This window comes from Herpailurus yagouaroundi, unplaced genomic scaffold, assembly GCF_014898765.1.
Source record: "Herpailurus yagouaroundi ecotype Mexico unplaced genomic scaffold, PumYag 141, whole genome shotgun sequence".
Classification (NCBI taxonomy): Eukaryota; Metazoa; Chordata; class Mammalia; order Carnivora; family Felidae; genus Herpailurus; species Herpailurus yagouaroundi.
The window spans coordinates 59261626-59281924 of record NW_024412396.1 but is presented as its reverse complement, the minus strand read 5'-3'; the positions used below and the strand labels follow the sequence as shown (position 1 = coordinate 59281924).

Genomic DNA, 20299 nt, shown 5'->3' with positions numbered 1-20299 from the left:
TATATATACACACACACACGTATATACATATACTTTATATACCATATTATATGTGTGTGTGTGTATATATATGTATATATATATATATATATACATGTCAAATCATGTATATGACAGTCAAATAAAACTATGACTCATTATTATTGCATTTGTCTCGGTGTCTTGATAAAATTACTTGCACATTTGTCTAGGCCAACAGTGTTCTAGTGGGTAATAAAATGTATACATGAGGGGCACCTGGGTGGCTCAGTCGGATAAGTGTCCGACTCTTGATTCTGGCTCAGGTCACGACGTCACGATTTGTGAGGTCGAGTCTCACGTCGGCACTCTCAGTGCAGAGCCTTCTGGGGATTCTCTCTCTTCCTCTCGCTGCCTCTCCCCTGCTCTCTCTCTCCCTCTCTCTCCCTCTCTCTCTCAATAAATAAACATTTTAAGAAATGCATTCATGAGACATGGAGGAGTGTTTATTTTGTACTAGCTTTCTATACTGCATAATAAATCACCACAAACTTTGCAGCATAAAGCAACTGTATACACAAATGTATTGTGTCATATTTTGTATGAGTCAGGAGTCTGGTCACCAGTTAGCTGGGTCCTCTGCTGTATCTCACTATGCTGAAATTGGGTGTTGGCCAGGATGTTTTCATTTGAGGCTCACAGCCCCCTTTCAGTTTCACTGTTGTTGGCAGAATTCATTGCCTTGTGGTTGTAGGACTGAGGTTCCTGTTTTCTTGCTTGCTCTTAACCTGAGGTCATTCTTAGCTCCTAATGTCCTCTTCCCATTACTGTCTACTTATACAAAATCATATATCAAGAGAATGGCAATATAACCAAATGCTTTAAAATAAGAGACTTACTGGTACATTAGGATTTAGGAAACACATACCTATTGGCTTTTAATGTAAAAGAAGAATGCTAATAAAACTTTCAAAGTTGAAGAAGAGTATCTCCAAGATGCCTCACTAGAAAGCTTTCACTGAAAGTAAGGTATCAAAATATAAGTTCATGGCAAAGAAATCATATATTTTACTCTGATTTCAAGAATTAAAGTCTCCCTTTGAGCAAAGTTTCACTTTCTCCGTGCTTTATTTTTTTTTCCTCATGCTAAGCCTGTTAAAATAAAACAGACCCTGGCCATTATTTTTCTTACCTATATTTATTTTTTGTATATTTTTGCCCACATAATCATTCTAAAACAGTTTATTTTTACATGAAAGTAAAATGAATCTGAATTTTCCCAGCAAACAAAATAAGCTCACAAAACTGACCTGCAGCATTGTCTGGTAAACACAACCATTGTTACACTGAATGCTTACAAAATTAATTTAGTAACTGCTCTGAGGATTAATGAAGGAAAAACATTTAGCATATTATTTCTTGCCTTCCTCATTAGTATTTTTACCACATCAAGGAACAATATTGATTCCTCTGTTAAGAAGGGGGAAACAAGTGAAACCTGATGTGCCCACGTAAGTATGACATATGAATTGGTTGATTGATGATGGGTTATTTACCAGTTGATGAGTTACACGTTGATATTTGTAACCTTTAATTCAGCCTGAATAGGTGCAACTCTTTCAAAGTAGGCCATGATATAGTAGACCCTAAAGCTGTCGGATTTGATGAAAAGGAAATGTGGCCTGTGCTGTGGGCCTATTAATGGCTTGGCCACACACTTGATGTCTTACACTTCTCTCCAGTATTTCATTTAAAAATGCACACGGTGAGTGAGCTAATAAATGCACATCTTTCTGGAGCTCAGTGCAGGAGGCACCTATAGAACAGCTATTTATAAACACCTTTGGTCCTCCCAGGCAAAGGTTGAAGCCAATTTATAACAAAATTTCACCTACATCTCTCAGATATGAGCTGGAGGTCAGCAACAGAGAACACAGTGGCCATGACAACTAAAAGATCTAATAAACATCCACATGAATGTTTGAAAAGATTATAGAGCAATCTTTCTTCTGACCTGGACTCCATGGTTGAAAATGTTGAGCTGGGATTATCAGACTCTCATTACAAAATCCATTGAGTAGGAAAGTGTAAGATTTAAAGTCATTAGGTCATCTTTGTTCTATTAATATTCCTTCTTATTTCATGATTGAAGAAGCTTATTTTGTTAAAACCGAATACATATTACATTATATCTTCATGCAGTTTAAAAAGATTGCCCAGTTTTGAAATTTCAAACAGACTTGTATAGATATAGATTTTATTTTCATTACTACCCTGGATGCCATTTTAATTGTTTTATTTACACTATTTTCCCCTGAAGTCAACAACAAAAAAGTCTTCCAAATGGAATGTGTGAAGACTGAGCCTCAGTATTTTAGTCTGAGTTTTTGATGATACTGTTTATGTCATAGTCACTATCATATTTCAGTTTAGGAAGCCACAACTAAGCTGTTTAGGGAGGTTATTTCTTATCACCCACAATTCATTCAGCCTGACCAGGAGCATGATAACTCCAGAGAAACCAATTAGAAGTTCAGAAAGAAGAGAAAGGCTTTCAATGACTTTTTTTTTTTTTTTAATTTCCCTGTCCAGTCTTCTAGCACCATGTGACAACAGAACGTCAAAGAAGTGAAAATGTACGTACACAATATAGTAGAGACAGATCTCCGTGGAACTGAGAAAGGAGCGTTTTCAAGCTGACTGGCATTTTGTTGGCTTATCTATCATACCTTCTAATCAGAATTCAGACTCAATGTTTCCAAAAAGTTATACCAGCAAAAGTTATTCTCTCCAATTGAATTTTAATTTTATATTCTAATTTCCCTTAAATCTTTCACCAATATTCATTGAAAATAACATTACCAAATGCTGCCAAAATAAGTGGACCCATGATGTCAATGATTTAGTTTGAGCACCTCACATCCTGATCCTTTGGGGGATTTGCTTTGGCTGGTAAACGCTAGTCAGTCCATCTGTGTGCTCATTTATCATCTATACTATATGTTGTCCGTTCTTATAGCTGTGTGACAAAATGATGTCCAAAGCTTCCTCATTTTCCGATGTTTTTTTACATATCACCTTCTTGTATGAGTTTTTTATGACCCAGCATTCTTTTGGTTTCCGTTCCTTGACCCATCTTATTGTTTACTCAGTGTTCTAATGCAATTTGTCTCCCCCCTTTTCTTTCCTTGTAGCGTCACAAAAGTCCTAATGGCATCCAAGAGCTGGGCCTCCAGAGAGAAGAAGCTGCAAATCCTGCAAAAGCTGACCCTTGGTAGTTAGTGGAGACCAATACGGATGCTCTGGATCTGGATATTGGATCTGCAGCAAGGCCAAAAAAAGACTTGGTGGGACTAATTAGAATTCTGGCAGTGGGGTAATTTCAAGACACAGTCGTCACAGTGGAGCCAGTGATGGTATTTTATTTTTAATTGATTTATTTATTTTTGGAGAGAGTGAGAACAAGCCGGGTAGAGGCAGAGAAAGAGGGCAAGAGAAATCCCAAGCAGGCTCTGTGATTTCAGAGCCCAGTGTGGGGCTCGAACTCACAAACTGCAAAATCAGGACCAAGAGTCGAGTGCTTAATGAACTGAGCCACCCAGATGCCCTGACAGTTTCTAAGATCCAGTGTTGGAGACAGTGTGACATAACCAGGCTACTCTTGTGGCATGACTTGAAGTGTTACTACAGCACGCCAGGTAGGGTGACCACTCTTTCCAGTTTGCCCAGGACTGAGGGATCTCCCAGGACCTGGGACTTTCAGGGCTAAAACTGGGAGAGTCCCGGACAAACCAGCATGAGTTGGTCACCCTACCTCTAACATGTCTAGTTTCTTTCTCAATATCTGATACTGGTTCTTGGTCTTCCAAGGTATTCTGTGACCTATCTCCATTCTACCTTAAAAAGCAGCGGTTCAAATTAGTAGGGGTCTCTGTTCAAATTTGCAGGGGTTTGTTTCTGATTTCATCATTACAGAATCCTGACTGGCATAGATATCGGCAGAGTGTGAGACGCAGGGGAGATATCGTCAGGGAAATCAGAGAATCTGGTACTGGTTATCTGGCTAGGTGAAAATTCATTTAACAATCAGGGCAGGGATATTAGATGGAAGAGTAAATTAGTAGTCAGAAATGAAGTGCTCACTGAGGCTTGGCTTGGAGGAAAGTGGTCACTACTATAAGAACAGTAGGAAGAACGTAAAATGTTGAGAACTGAATATGGACTGTCTGCTGGGAATGGCACTACATAGAGAGAGAGAGAGAGAGAGAGAGGGAGAGAGAGAGGGAGAGAGAGAGAGAGACAGAATGACATGCTCTGATCCTTGAATATTTGGTAAGGGAATAATAACTAAAACCTGGGAATTTTCCAGGACTGATGATAAAGAAACACTAATTTTTAGCAGCTGCACAAGTAAAATAATGAAAATCTAAACGGCATGTCAAGCCTAAGCGTAGCTGCATTCCCAAATGCGTCAAATTCAGTCTCCTAAATATCTTCTGTAAAAGTAAACACACTAATCAGAAAAGAATAGGATTCTGAAACAGACAGAGTGATGAGGCATAAGGCACTGGGTTTGAGATACTGCACTGCCCCATCATCCCTAAACTGCCTTCCTCCAAAGAACCTCTGTCTTCCTTGAAGACACTTAACGCCTTCCTCAGCTGATGGAGTTACTTGGCAACATGAAACACATTTTCTTGTGGGCCCTCCTCCCCTTTCTTGTCCCTTTGTTTCCATTTCTATAACTAGAATCAGCTCCCAGTTTATCCAGCAAACGAACTTTACATCACAAAAGGTTAGTTAATTTAATTTACAAAGTTCCAATGAGTACCTGAAATAGATCTTGGGAGTACTTGATGAAGGAGAAAGGAACAGTCTATTTTAGATTACACTGACTTTATTATTTTATTATTATTTTTAAAATTTATTTTGAGAAAAAGAAAACATGAGCAGGGGAGGGGCAGAGAGAGAGAGAGAAAGAAAGAGAGAGAGAGAGAGAGAGAGAGAGAGAATCCTAAACAGGCTCCACACTGTCAGCACAGAGCCTGATGCAGGGCTGGGACTCAGGAACTGTGAGATCATGACCTGAGCCAAAATCAGGAGTTGGACACTTAACCGTCTGAGTCACCCAGGCGCCCCCGATTAAGCTGACTTTAGCCACATAGGTGCACTTACCAAAAATTCTAGATCCCACGTATTGAATTAGCAGCTAAAACCCGGACTCCATAGCACCCCATGACAGCACTGACATGACAAAAAACTGGGGTAGATTCCAGAGGAAGGAATCCAAAGACTGTGGAGATTAAAATAAGTGAGTGAAAATTTCTTGTTCAGTCTTCCACTCAAGCAAACTCTGATTCACAAAGGACCTAGAAAGTCCCCTTACCCCAAGGCCTTTGGAAACACACTGGGGAGGGGAGTGCAAGCATTCCTAAAAAATTATTTTAGTAGCTGGTGGGAGAAGGGGCAGTTGATATGATCTCCCCGGTAGAATGGGAGTGAGAGGATAGCAGAGGTGTGGAGACACAGACAGTATAACTTTCAGAGGGCTATTAAGGGCGGGGTCTTGCGAGGCAGCAGTCTGCCATAGTAATCTGAATGGTGTGAAATGCAAGGTATTTGACGGTGCTTGACTGATCATGGGACCCGAAGAGCAAAAACAGATGGGCATCCATCCCACTCACGTCCTACCTGACTTCTATAACCAACCATGGTAGGGACTTGTGACTTCTCACCCAATTTCTATTCCTAACTTATTTCATGGACTCACAGACTCTTAAAGAAGAAACCTGATAACTTTGAGGAGTTAACTGTTACACCTGCAAATCATACTAGTTCTGTAAATATTTCTTCCTTAAGGAAGAAGACGGGGGAAACAATTCAGAAAACTGTGGATTATTATTATTTTTTTTTTCTGCCTGTGGCTCTGGGCATCTAATGGCTGGGTGTGTAGGCAGTTGCTGTGATCCAGTGACACATCTTATAAAGGGTAGTAATAAATGGCATTGTGATATCTGTCTATATCATAGAGCCTGTAAGATCCAGAAATTCACATGCTTACTTTCCCAGTTCTTGAACGCGTAGCCAAAATATGCCCTTGGCAACTGACAGGCTTCTACATTAGCTTCCTGGACTGCAGGCTGTTTTGATAGGAAAGCTCATATAGAAGCTTCTGGAACTTCCTTTAAATGGCAATAAAAATAAGAATAATTGCATTCCTCGTGGAATCACAGACATTCCCACCACCATCAAAGATGTGACATTTACAAAGGCACTGATTCTGCTCACATCCCTTCTAGCTCTCCAGCTCAACATGTGCAGGAGTAGATAAGTTTTGGAGACTAGCAGAGGACTATCAATGAACGTAATCAGATAAAGACTTCAACTGGAGCTCATGCAGCAAATGACTAAAAGCTTGATACCTGGCATGTATTTATTGATCAGAACCGTACTCTTTTCTCTACATCTACTTTGTTGTCATTTTGAAGGAACATATACTTCCATTGTTTTGCCACGGGATTATCTCAGCCCTCTGGCTCTGAGACACAATTCAGTTGGGGGAGAACCTGACCACTTCCCGATCCATAAAACTGCCTCCAGATCCACATCACTGAAAGTATCACGTTAACTGGATTTGGAGAACAAGAAGAATTAGGTGTCTCAAATACATTCAAGTGGGTGGGAGATCAAATCCATGCAAATAGAGATGCTTACTGTTCTTGGGGTTTCTACGGATCAAGTCATCTGGGATGTATCGGGACACTAGCAGAAGGTAAAGAACTCTTTGCTGCCTTTTTTGCCTTTTATTTTTATGAAATGGCCACTCGCTTTTGCGTCCAATATGTACCATATTGGGGTAAGCAGATTTGTTAAATTTTCCAGGTGACCAGAAGGCTGTCAACTCTGGGTGTGTCCCAAGACCAGAGAACTATCTGCAACTGATTTTGGCCAAAGTACAAGCAGCCCTTATCCTTCATCCTTACAAAACCAGCCTGTTCTATAACAGATCAAATAGCTCAATAAAGGCAGCTTAAAGTTTTTGATTTACGGGGCAAAACTATGCATTCTCGGGCACACACTTTTTTCCTTTGAAACAAAATTCTGGCTCTGGTAGAGGTTGCATATATTACCATATGGCCTAAGCTATCTGTTATGAACTGGACACTCTCCTCCCTAATCCCAGCCTGGTTACTCTGATGCCCAGAAACTAAGGAAGTAATACATCCAACTTTGAAAGATGATCCCAACAACACTAGTTGATCATGTATATCTATAACCTCACATGATAGTCAAAAGCAACTGCTGAGGGGGGCCTGATGGCTCAGCTGGTTAAGCATCAGACCCCTGATTTAAGCTCAGGTCATGGTCTCACAGTTCTTGTGTTTGAGCCCTGCATCAGGCTCTGAGCTGACAGTGCAGAGCCTGCTTGGGATTTTCTCTCTCTGCCCCTTCCCTGCTCACATGTTGTGTGTGTGTCTCTCTCTCTCTCAAAAAACAAACAAACAAACAAAAAATATATATATATAATAAAAAATAATAATAAACTTGGGGCACCTGGGTGACTCGGTTGGGCGTCTGACTTTGGTTCAGGTCATGATCTTGAGGTTCATGCCATGCTTCCGGCTCTGTGCTGACAGCTCAGAGCCTGGAACCTGCTTCGGATTCTGTGTCACTCTCTCTCTCTCTGCCCCTTCTCCGCTCGTGTTCTCTCTCTCTCAAAAATAAACATTAAAAATTTTTTAAAAAAGTAACTGTTAAATGTGGAGAAAGAGACAATTCCACAATTTGCAGAACGACTGTAGATGTTTCACACACTGTGATTTCTGTTGTTTTGTTTCTGTTGTTTTGTCTTTTGCCGTTCTCTGTTCCTCCAAATTCAAGGAACAGATAACATGTTTGGGAGGTATACTTTTTACAACCCCTTTAAATCTCTGAATTCTTCACAATGAGGCCAACAGACTTGCAAGAAATTATCTTTAAACACTACAAAAACCCTTGCCTCTGGAACCGAGATCCATGTGGGTAATGAAATGCAACAGCTTGGGGTTTGTGCCTCTCCTAGAAGTATATAACCCACTCCCCAAACTGTCATGCATAATTTGATACAAATGGGTTATCTGCCTTTTTGATTTAAACACAGAGCAGAACTGGCAGGGAAAAAAAAATAATAAGTCACCTGTAAGTTATTGAGAAGGCGGTCGGCTCTCTGGGAGTCAGGATAAGGGTAATTAGCCAGGAAGTCCACACTCTAATTTGCCTGAAGAGAAACAAATGAAAAAAATTACATACTCTGTGTGTGTGTGTGTATGTGTGTGTGTGTGCATGTGTGTATCTCTGTACGTGTGTTTACATTTTCAGCACGACTATTGCTTTAATCTGCCAAGATTCCATTTTCTCTCCCTGACTTTGAGTAAAACCCAGGTGCCACTGACAATATTGTAAGACTTATTTAATAGGCAGCAGTGGGAGGCAGCATTTTTTTTAGCCTGCTGAATTTCTCTTATTTCTTGCCAGGTACAGCTTTCACCCCTTACATCCACTGAACTTTGCTGAACAAGTCAGCTGTAAGGTGATTTTGCATGCCTCTTATTTTTCAGCTCCCAGTAATTTGCTCAACAAATAACAGAAGGCCCAGTTATTTGCTGCTAGCACGGAGGCCATTTCCTCCACTTGGAAATACAGGATTCATCACTTAGATCTCAAATCTTGAGTATGCTATTATTTTTTTGCGACATTTTCATCTTTTTTCTTTGCCAACGACAGTTACAATGTATTTTCATATTTCACCTTTTCTTCCACATCTCCTTTTTATCGTTGTGTTAAGGGCGATGCACTTGGTATGTATTCCTTCATTCGAAAAGTGTTGACAAATTTGTTTCTGTCTCCTAAAATTGAGCTTGTGGTGGAAAGACGAAGTGTAAATGCATGCCTGTGTAAATTTTCCAGAGTAAAAACAGTGACAGATTACATTTTAATAAAGTTGAGAAATCCGTTTGATGGGTGAGTGTACCTACCTGTCAAAGGCCGTTTGAAAGATAGGACCGGAATCTAGTAGAGTAGACCCCTGACATCTAAGGAAACTCCTGAATCCATGGATACTAATCCTACTGCATTTTTAGATGAGATTATATGTTAAAATATAAGCTTAAGTGCATACACACCCTCAAAGGCAGCAGCGCTGAGAAAACAAAAACCTATGAGATGCAGATGTCTTCCCTCTGACAGCCTTGTTAGATCTTCCTCTCCCTCAATCCCCTCCCCTGAGAACTGGTACTCTGTGGGCCACTACCCCTTCCCTCCCTCGCCATTGCTGCCAACATCTTCTGCATTCACTCCAAACCAGTAAACCAGCCGTATCTTGGCCAGTGGTCCAAACTCTCTCTTTTCATTAGGGTGGCACTTAATATGACGCCGTTCTCCTAGCTTTAGGGAGAAAGGATATGGTAAATATGGCCCCCACCCCATTTTCTGTCTGTTTCAGTGTAGTGAAATATAAAGTAGATGTTCTTTCTCTTCTTCTGCAAACCTCTTTTTTTTTTTTTTTTGCTAACACACACCATTCACATCATACCCCCTCTGCTCATATTTACTAGGAAAGTGAATCCTTCTCACACTTGCCTGGCAGTTTAGGATTACAATTCGTGTTTCAGGAAAATGGAAAATTACAGGATATGACAGACCCTGGAAGTGTCACATTAAAGAAAAGAAGAATAGTAACTTTTCTCTATCCTGTCTGGAATAAATTCTTTACAACCTAATGACACAAGGTGTTAGTAACTTCCGAAGGAATCAGTGGCTCAGAATGGAAGGAAATTATGTTTTTGTTGTTTTTTTTTTCCAAGAGCAAGAAATTTGTCTGTGACCTTTTCTGTGTCTCCAGTACCATGTTGGGCATATGGCAGGTGCTTAATATTGAATAATTTAAGAGGAAGCAAATCAACATCAAGTCGAGGAAAGAACTTATTGGGTTTTAAAAATAATATCTGTATTCTCTTATGTTCCAGAAAGATGGAGAAGGGGAACTTTTAGAATGAAAGAAAATATTAAAAGCACGAATGACTGTCAATTATATATATACACACACACACACACACACACACACACACATATATACACACACACACATATATACACACACACACATATACATTTATATATACATTATTTATACTTTATACATATATAAATTTGCATTAGCTTCATAGCTCTATTTTCAATTTTTAAAAGAGGTGGCTCTTGTCCTTTTTAAAAGTTTTATTTTATTTTATTTATTTTGAAAGAGAGAGCATGCATGCAAGTGGGAGAAGGGCAGAGAGAGAGGGAGAATCCCAAGAAGGCTCTGTGTGGTCAGCATGGAGCCCCATGTAGGGCTCAATCTCAAGACGGTGAGATCATACCTGAGCCAAAATCAAGAGTCAGATGCCTAACCTACTGAGCCACCCAGGTGTCCCTCTTATCCTTTTAAGAGTGGAAACTAATAATTTGTGTCATTTCTCCACAAGGTAAGACGCCGAGGGACAGAGGTTTTGAAATCATTGTTACTAGTTTGTGAGTATTTCATATGCACATAAGGATCATGAAAGTGGAGGTAATTAATTAGAGGATTTAAAATGAATAGTTCTATAAATACTGACCAAAAATATCATCTTTTAATTCCAACTGGGCAACAGTAGAGGGGATGACAGTAACCTTACTTTTTAGAAGCTGGTTTAGATTACTTGTTTTCAGAGGCACAAAGAGACTGACTTTAGTTATATATTGTCCAAGAGAGTTATTAAGTATTTTAAATAGTGTAGGTGAGTGAATTTCTGTGATATATCTAGCATTCTGTTATCTGAGTCTGATCCGAAAACTCTCAACTGCAGTGACCTACCGGATAGGGTATCCTTATCGCCATTCCCTAATATAGACACAGATGCTGAAATCCACATACATATGTATTCCAAAGAAAATAGGAAATCCATTTTCCAAAGCAAATGGAGTTATGATCAATATTTTTAAGCAAGGAGAGGAAAATCAGTCACAAAAATTAGTTAATTTAATTTTATGGCTTATATACATCAAAATACAGCTGTTTGACCAGATGTTTTACTTATTTTGCTGGGTATATTATTGCAATGTGATTGAGTCTTTTCTCTAATGCTAATATAGTTCAGTTACTCTTTATAAAAATAAGCTCATCTGATGCCAACTATAAATGAGTATGTTAGTTTTTAGTAGTGATAATAATTTAAGACTTACTCTGAAATAATTTTTGTAGGAAAAATATGAAAATTGCTGACTGTTTTCTAAAAATGCCATCAGAAATACTGCAATATGAATTGGTTATTTATTAAAATATTTGACAATTATACAGTTCTGAACCTCAAAGAGCGCCATAGTAGATATAAATCACAAATTTTAAAGGGCACAGAAGCCAGACACCTGGAATATTGATGCCTTCGCCTTCATTCTTCTCAAGCATTAGAGACCTTTCCCTATATCTTATCATTTCTCCTTTTCTCCTTTTAACCAGAAAGAAGGGGCCTCCCAACGTGATTTACTCCAGGCCTTAAACCTACCTCAGATTTGGCCCTGAATGGTGCCTTTGAAGGCTAAAGGAGGTCCAGATGAAAGAGGGGCTGTCTGGAAAAGTCCACAGAGAAATACTTTACAGAGATTAACATGCCACAACCTCTTAATCACAAAACCTGAACAAAAATCAACAGGCAACAGGGCTGCATCCGGAAGTTGTTGAAGTAAAACTGTGGAGAGAAAGGACATCTGGACAGGAAGGAGGGGTTGACATAATGTCCATGGCTCGGTGCTGACTAAAGGAAAATCAGAAAATGCAAAATTCTGGGACCAGTAAAAGGAACATTAAGCAATGTCTTAAGTTAACACGGGAGTTACTTGTTTATGGATATACACATTGTGCTGCATTTTGACAGGGAAACTTTTTCTTTGTACACTAACCATGTTCTAGGCACTATTATTTGTTATACAAATATCTTATTCCACCTTTACATTAGTTTATTAAAATCAATGATACTGCTTTGCATGTGGATAAGAAAATTCTGATTAGAGGGAACGGGATTTGGTCAACCTTAAGTGTGAATGGATAGAGCTCAGAAGAGTTGTGGCTGAAAAGTATGAGACCCAAAATTCAAACTGAAGTCTGGTTCCAAAGCCCAGCCTTTTCCCATTAAGTCCCACTGCCTACTAAACCGTTTTGCTTTAAACTGGGAATAAGAACCACAGGGGTATTCTTGAAAGAGAGGAACACTTAAAATTTATTCTCATATAAACACAACATTAAAATCATGGATGCAGATATTTACCGTGCATAAGAATTACTTGGCAAAACAAACCAAAAAAAAAAAAAAAAGGCATATTCACTGGTCCACTTTCAAACAGTCCTATTCAGTACATCTGAGGCCATCTTCGGATACATTGAACACACTTTTAGAAATACTAGTGTTTTAATTATGGTTCTTCATTGCCAACAACTGAAACTGGCTTTGGCTGAAATAATCAAAGAGTAGAAAACTTCTGTTTCCAAGCAGACTAATGGCCCTCCAAAGATACCCAAATGTTAATCCCTGGGATCTGGGAATGTGTTACCGTACATGGCCAAAGGGACTTCATAGATATAGATATGAATTAAGGATCTTGAGACAGAGATGGAGAGAGAATTCTGGATTGTACAGGTGTACCCCTAATCACTAGAGACCCTTTGAGTGAAAGAAGAAAGCAGAGTCAGCAGCAGAGAAGATGTGTTGTAAGAAGCAGAGAGAAAAAGGGCGAGTGGGGTGGGAATGGAAGCACAGGTCACAGAGATGCAATTACTGACCTTGGTGGTGGCACCCTTCCCTGTATCTTGCCATATGTCTTATGGAAGGGGCCATTTATTGTATCTCTACAAGAAAAGTGTACTCTACCTTGGAGATGATGGGGTTTTGAGGTGATGGTGGGGTGGTGCGGAGCCAATGGCCAAGACATCTTTGGGGCAAAAAGGTGATTTTATTAAAGCATGGGACAGGACCTGTGGGCAGAAAGAGCTGCACTGTTGTGACAGGTAACCGATTATACACCCTCAGGCTGGGAGGGGGTTAGGGATAGTGTGAGTCTCTAAGGAATTTCGGAAGCAAAGTTTCCAGGACCTGGAGGAGCTAGATGCTGTTAGGAAAACACCATTTATTACCATTTAGTAAAACCTCAGTCACAAAACCCTTCAGATGTATATCAGGGGGGGCATAAGCTTGGAGTATGATTGCCAGCATATATCTGGGGGCCGTTGAGATAAAGGAAGTTTCCAAAGGAATTTTTATATGTTAAAGTAGACTTAAATGATCCTGGGGGGTCAGAATGATGTTAAGTCAAGATTCCCTTTTGCCCCTAGCAAAGTGTCAGCATCGAGGCAGCTGAGCTCCTAGATGGAGGTCACTCTGCCTGTTTCAAGGACTTGTCAGTGGGCTATAGGCAGTAAGGGAATTAAATTTTTCATTTGCCTTAGTTTCCCACATCACCACGGCAAGCACTTAACCCTCCTTACCCCTCGATGAGGGTGATATTAGGGCTCCAGGAAATGGAGTCTATAGGTTTCTGGAGATCAGGCTATGGATAAAATTGCTTTTTTTCTTGCAGTTTACCAAATGACCCATAAACTGAAGGAGACTCCTGTCCTACATGACTGTGATCTCTATCAGTCAACCATTCGCTTTCTCTCCTTTCCCCTGTTCTTGGGCAGCCAGGAGTGAGTGGCCGAGGAACATCACACATATCCCACCTGGTGGGGGAGGCAGGGGTGCTGTTAGCCTGTACTTTGCCCTCAGCTTGCCCCACGTTCCCACATCGGAGATATCGTGCATTCAGTTCTGGATCACCACATGAAGCAAATATTACAATAAAGTGAGTCGAATAATGTTCTGGTTTCCCAATGCACATAAAAGTTATGTTTGCATTCCACTGTAGTCTCCCTAAGTGTGCAATAACATTATGTCTAAAAAGCCAATGTATATACCTTAATTAAAAAAAATACTTTAGTGCTGGGGTGCCTGGGTGGCTCAATAGGTTAAGCATCCGACTTCGGCTCGGTTCACGATCTCTCGGTTTGTATGTTTGAGCCCTGCACTGGGCTCGTTGCTGTCAGCACGGAGCCAGCTTTGGATCATCTGTCCCCTCCTCTCTCTGCCCCTCCCACACTGGTTCTTTTTCTCAAAAATAAGTAAATAGACTTTAAAAAGTACTTTATTGATAAAAAATGCTAGCCATCATCTGACCTTTCGGTGAGTATTAATCCTTTTGCTCGTGGAGGGTCAGGCCTCCCTGTTGGTGGTTGTTGACTAGTCAGTGTAGTGGATGCTGAAGGTTGGAGTGACTTAAAAGAAGACAACAATGAAGGGTGCCATGTTGATTGGCTTTTCCTTTCACAAATGATTTCTCTGTAGCTTGTGATGCTGTTTGATAGTATTTAACCCACAGTAGGACTTCTTTCAAAGTTGGGGTCCATCCTTTCAGAGCCTACAGCTGCTTTATCAACTCTGGTTATGTAATATTCTAACTCCTTGGTTGTCATTTCAACAATCTTCCCAAATTCTTCACCACCAGTAGATACCATCTCAGGAAAACACCTTCTTTACTCATCCACAAGCAGCAATTCCTCATCTCCTAAAGTTTTATCATGAAATTGCAGTGATTGAGTCCCATCGTCTCATTCTAATTCTCTTGCTATTTCCACCACATCAGCAGTGACTTCCTTCACTGAGGTCTCGAACCCTTTGAAGTCATCCACGAGGGTTGGAACCAACTTCTTCTAAACTCCTATCAATGCTAATATTTTGACCTCTTCCCATGAATCATGAATGTGCTTAATGGCATCTAGAATGGTGAATCCTTTCCAGAAGGTTTTAATTTACTTTTCCCAGGTGCATCAGAGGAATAGTAGCTATAGCCTTATGAAATGTAATTCTTGTTTTGTTTTAATTTTTTTAATGTTTATTTACTTTTGAGAGAGAGACAGAGTGAGAGTGGGGGAGAGACAGAGGGAGAGGGAGACACAGAATCTGAAGCAGGCTCCAGACTCCAAGCTGTCAGCACAGAGCTTGACACAGAGTTCAAACTCATGAACTGCAAAACCATGCCCTGAGCAGAAGTCAGGCGCTTAACCATCTGAGCCACACAGGTGCCCCCGAAATGTATTTCTAAAATAACAAGACTTGGAAGTTGAAATTATTCCTCAATCCATGGGCTGCAGAATAGATATTATGTTAGCTGGTATGAAAACAACATTAATCTCATTGTGCATCTCCATCAGAGCTCTTCGATGACAGGTACATTGTCAGTGAGAAGTAATATTTTGAAAGAAATCTTTTTTTTTTCTCTTTTCCTCCTGAGCAGTAGTTCTCCAACAGTGTGCTTAAAATATTCAGTAAACTGTGCTGTAAACAGATGCACTCTTGTTCAGCTTTTATTGATCTATTTATAGAATACAGCAGGGGCTGAGTATATTTAGCATAATTCTTAATGGCCCTAGGATTTTTTGGAATGGTCAGTAAGTATTGACTTCAACTTAAAGTCACCACCTGCACTGGTCCCTAAGAAGAGAATCAGCTTGCCCTTTGAAACATTTAAGCCAGCCATTGACTTCTCCTCTCTAGCTATGAAAGTCCTAGATGGCACCTTTGGCTAACAGAAGACTGTTTCAGCTACATTGAAAAGGTGTTGTTTAGTGTAGCCACCTTCATTAAATATCTTAGCTAGATCTTCTGGATAACTTGCTGTAACTTCTATGTCAATGCCTGCTGGTTCACTTTGCACTTTTATGCTATGGAGGTGGCGTCTTTCTTTGAACTTCATGAACCAACCTCTGCCAGCTTCAAACTTTTCTTCTGCCGTTTCCTCTCCTCTCTCAGCCTTCACAGAAATAGAGTTGGGGACTTGCTCTGGATTAGGTTTTTGGTTAAGGGAACGTGGTGGCTGGTTTGATCTTCTACCCAGACCACTAAAACCTTCACCATAGTAGCAATAAGACTATTTTGCTTTCTTATCGTTCATGTTGTCCCTGGAACAGCACTTTTAATTTCCTTCAATAACTTTTCCTTTTTAATCATAAAGTGGCTAAGTGTTTGGCACAAGAGACCTAGCTTTGACCTATCTAGACTTTCAACATGGTTTCCTCACTGAGCTTAATCATTTCTAGCTTTTGATTTAAAGTGAGAGATATGTGACTCTTCCTCTCACCTGTACACTTAGAGGCCACTGTAGGGTTATTCACTGGCCTAAACCCAATAATGTTGTTTCTCAGGGAACAGGGAAGCCTGAGGAGAGGGAGAGACAGGGGAATGGCCAGTCGGTGAAGCAGTCAGAACACACACAGCATTTATCAATTAAATTTGCTATCTTACATGGACGCAGCACATGGTGTCCCCCCAAAATCGCAGTAGATAATATGAATAATCACTGATCACAGGTCACCGTAACAAAAATGATAATAAAAAAGACATACTGTGAGAACTACCAAAATGTGATGCAGAAACACAAAGTGAGAAAACTCTTGGAAAAATGGCAGATCTAGATTGGCCACACATGAAGTTGCCACAAACATTCAATTTGTAAAAAAATATAATATATATAAAGCACAATAAAGTGAAGTACAAGAAAACAAGGTATTTCTGTACATAAAGTTACACTTCTGGGTGTGACACACACTCTGTTCTTTGGGTATATCTCTTCATATCCAATTACCAACTAAGTGTACCCTTGTCCTAACTTCTCATTACTTTTTTCTAAAGTCTTTATTACCTGGGACCTTTTCCACAGGATTTCCCTTGGGCTACCAGAGCAGTAGTTTATGTTGAGAGTTTAAGTGTCCCAAGCCTCTTTTACACCGCTAAGAAATACTCTAACATTAAATAGTGATCTTTTTAGGATTATTTTCTTCTCCATGCAAATGTGCATAATTATCTGTTAATCATGATAACTATCTGATTGCATTTTTCTCTCATATTACCTGTTCAGGTAATGAATTTCAAAGGAACGCGACAGCGAATGAAAAAAATGAATAAAAATATCCCCAACATATCCTGTTTAGTATTTGATTGATATAACAAAATTATCCCAATAAATATATATTATTCCAAACCACGTACTCTAAGAAGAATAAGGAAATTTATTTAAAAGCTTTGTTTTCTTTTTACTATTAATGGGGTGTGATAAGTGAGGATGTATTTTGGATGTCTCTCTGGCATAATTACACACATGAATAATATCCACTGATATTGACTGTAATTCTCAGTCAAGAGTTACCCTAAGAGAAATTTAATCATTGATGAAATGACAACAGTTGTCTGGCTCAACAGTTAATTTATAAAATCATTCACAAAAGACCCATAAACTGTTCAGTGTACTTAGCTTTAAATATGGCAATTGAGGAAACTGTATTCTTTTGAACAGAAAATGCCAGAAAGCCAGCAGACTGACATTCGTATTACTCAGATTAATTCAGGATGTATCGATGCTTTCCTTGGCTTGCTAGACATGATTCAGTGTAATGATGAAAGAAAACAAAACTGATTTTAATTTGCTATGTCTTCTGCACCATCTCTAATTTCACCATTTTGGTTGAAATAATGGAATTTGTCTCAAAATTTATGTTTTTTTTTAATGATATAAGAGTATAAGATATTTTTAATAATTTATCATAATAAAAACAATATCTTATTTAATATTTTATGTTTTTGTTTTATTTTTGAGAAGGAGAGACAGAGCTGGGAAGGGGCAGAGAGAAAGGGAGATGCAGAATCCGAAGCAGGATCCAGGCTCCGAGCTGTCAGGACAGAGCCCAACCTGGGGCTAGAATTCACAAACCCTGAAATCATGACCTGAGCCAACATTGGGCGCCCAACCAACTGAGCCATTCAGGGCCTCCAAATATCTTATTTAAATAATTTATGAACTAGATACTTTTACAAAATTATAGTGTTTATAGTTTGGGGGTTCAGCAATACTAATAAACAATAAAGTAAACCAATCAATTTGTTTAAGGGGATTTACTTTATGGGAGAATTTCAAAAATAATTTGAGAAATTTTTGGCTAGGCAATAATTAGTGAAAACATTGGCTATAATGAAGGAAAAAATTGAGTTAGAACCATACCCCATGTCATACACAACAACAAATACCTAATGGCTTAAAGAACTGGGGCACCTGGGTGACTCAGTCGATTAAGCCTCCAACTTAGGCTCAGGTCATGATCTCGCCGTTGGTGAGTTCAAGTCCCACGTTGGGCTCTGTGCTGAGAGCTCAGGGCCTGGAGCCTGCTTCGGATTCTGTGTTTCCTTCTGTCTCTCTGCCCCCCTCCCCTCATGCTCTGTCCCTGTCTCTCAAAAATAAACAAACTTTAAAAAAATAAAAAATAAATAAAAGAACTAAAAACAAAACAATTATTAAAGAAAATACGTAATAAAAGTTTAGGTAACTGTGAATTATAAAAATTCTTCCTAAAAAGAAACAAATCCAAAATGCATAAAGGATTCTATAAAGAAATAAACCAACAGATTTGACTATGACAAAATATGAAATTTCATTATGATAAATTGAACTACTAAAACATTAAAATATAAGTTACAGTTTGAAAAAATGTGTACCATATTTAATAAACAAAGAATTAATATGTAGAATATATAGCTTTCAAATATATAACTAAGAAAATTACATATATTCTAACAAAAATGAATATGGTTTAATCAGTCAATTCAGTCAAATAAATATAAATGACAAAAAATTAAAATACATATATCTTTGCTCATAATCAGGAAAATATATATTAAAAACCATATTGAGATATCTTATTAGATAAACCAAAAATTTAAATGGTTGAAAAATGATGTGAGAAAATAACAATTGTCTTCTGTTATTAATGGAGTATATATTAGAAAAAGCTAATGAACCAGTTTTGTAATATATACACCAAAAATTTAAATGACTCTATCCTTAATTCAGAAACTTCATCTCTACAATATTATCCTTCATAAATATTTTCACACATGCATGATAATATAAATATGAGGTTTATTGTGATATTGCCTCATAATTTTGAAATATTGAAAACAACCTAAGTGTCTAACAAGACAGGAATTGTAGGGGCACCTGAATGACTCAGTTGGTTAAGCATCCAACTTCAGTCAGGTCATGATCTCAAGATTCGTGGGTTCAAGCCCTGCTTCAGGCTCTGTGCTGACAGCTCAGAGCCTGGAGCTTACTTCAGATTCTGTCTGTCTGTCTGTCTGTCTCCCTCTCTCTCTCTGCCCCTCTCCCACTCGTGGTCTGTCTCTCTCTCAAAAATAAACATTAAAAAAATTGTTAAAAAAAAAAGATGGGACTTGTATATTATATATTTTAGGATCCTCATTATACAGAATACCATGCAATCATTAAACATAATGAATTCTTTGTGAATTGACACTGAAACATTTCCAGAATATGTTGTTCAACATAAAATCAAGTCTCAGAACATATGGATCATGATCCTATGTACGCTTTAAATAAATAAATTCTTTGTGTAAAATGCACACATGTAAATGGATAGAAAGGATATTGACTAGTCCATTAACTGGAGATGTCTCTTTGGAAGGACTGTGTGAGGAAAAGAAGATGAAAGATAATTTTATTTTTATGCCTTAAAATATAGTGTGAATATTGTATAATATGAAATGTATGTGTTTTATTATTAAAAAGACAAAAAATAATTTCTTTTAAAAAGCATTTCCACATTTTAAAGTTAGAACTAAAACCTTTTTTGAAATGAGAATATTCAGATTTTTAATAGCTAATTACCCTTTAAGTCATCTATTTTTCTTACCAGAGAGCACCAGTAGGGCTCTGGTCATTAAATAATATCAATTAAACATATGACATCAAATACATAGCAAGCACAAGCTTCTCAAGACGATTCCTACTAATATCATACAGCCTAACTTGCCACATGTAGCTTGCCACTTGAAAGATTCTGAAATTCCATAATTATATTAAATTCAATTATAATGTACAAATTATGAAATTAAGGGGAGAAAGCCATTTTATGTTCCTATTTCTTCTCTGTACTAGATTTTAAAAAATTGTTTTAATTTTAGAGGGGGAGAGCATGAGAGCAGGGTAGGGCAGAAGGAGAGAGAGAAACATAATCTTTTTTTTTAAAGTTTATTTAGTTTGAAAGAGTCAGAGATAGCACAAGTGGGAGAGGGGCAGAGAGAGGGGGAGGAAGAGACCATCCCAACCAGGTTTCACACTGCCAGCACAGAGCCTGACATGGGGCTCAAATGCACAAAACCATGAGATCATGACCTGCGCTGAAAACAAGAGC

General features: G+C 38.6%; 1 long non-coding RNA gene across 1 annotated transcript in view; it reads right to left on the bottom strand.

Moving 5' to 3' along the window:
• LOC121031319 (uncharacterized) overlaps nucleotides 1–20299 on the bottom strand; it is a 53860-nt gene that overhangs the window by 19197 nt on the left and 14364 nt on the right. The window contains exon 2 of the long non-coding RNA XR_005790671.1: nucleotides 8135–8215. This is a non-coding gene — a long non-coding RNA (uncharacterized LOC121031319). The remainder of the gene's footprint in view (nucleotides 1–8134; nucleotides 8216–20299) is intronic.